Source organism: Pyxicephalus adspersus, chromosome 5 (assembly GCF_032062135.1).
Source record: "Pyxicephalus adspersus chromosome 5, UCB_Pads_2.0, whole genome shotgun sequence".
NCBI classification, from domain to species: domain Eukaryota; kingdom Metazoa; phylum Chordata; class Amphibia; order Anura; family Pyxicephalidae; genus Pyxicephalus; species Pyxicephalus adspersus.
This window is the reverse complement of record NC_092862.1, coordinates 18,111,967-18,112,683: the sequence shown is the minus strand read 5'-3', so window position 1 is coordinate 18,112,683 and position 717 is coordinate 18,111,967.

The following is a 717-nucleotide window of genomic DNA, read 5'->3' as shown; positions in this document are numbered from 1 at the left end:
TCTCTCATAGTTTTGATGTCTTCAATGTAGAAAATAATAAAAAATAAAGGTATGCCTTTTAATGATGTGTGTGTAAACTTTTGTCTGATACTGTACTAGTTACTTGGCTGTATCTGACTTCAATACTAACTGCCCCAGGACAAGTATGTGGGTTGGAAATTACTGAAGCCACCGATTCAATGTGGTATCCATTGAACAGAGAGAACTCTTCTTCACACAGAGGCCTAATTGTATGGGTAAGATGGGTTTATGGTTTGTGCTCTCCGTTATAGATCTTAGAGGAAGTAAACGCAAAACAAAAAAAAATCACTATTGCCTTCAATCCCGCAGAGTAGTCAATCCATCGGGAGGTTTCTTCCATCGCGTCCTTCATTGTCCCAGTATCCGTTTTCAGGCCTGCGCAAAGGGAGCGCCAGGCTCCGCCATCTTTTACTCTCTTCTTCCTGGTTCTTCTTCCTACGTCACCCGAAGCAGGTGCGAGATTGGGTGACGTAGTTTGGGAAACAAACTTGTCGATCTCACTGTGCATGTGTAAGATTGGCAATTTTTCCCCTTTGATAAAAGGGCTTCTTCTTCAGATGCGGGGGCATGTGCGGAAGGAGCAGCCAAGAGCCTTTCTGGGATGTGTGACGTAGGTATCCAGGGAGGCTCTGCGCTCCCATTCATTCTTGATCACCTAAGAGATCGAGAATTAAGGGGATGGTGCTGCACCCCCCC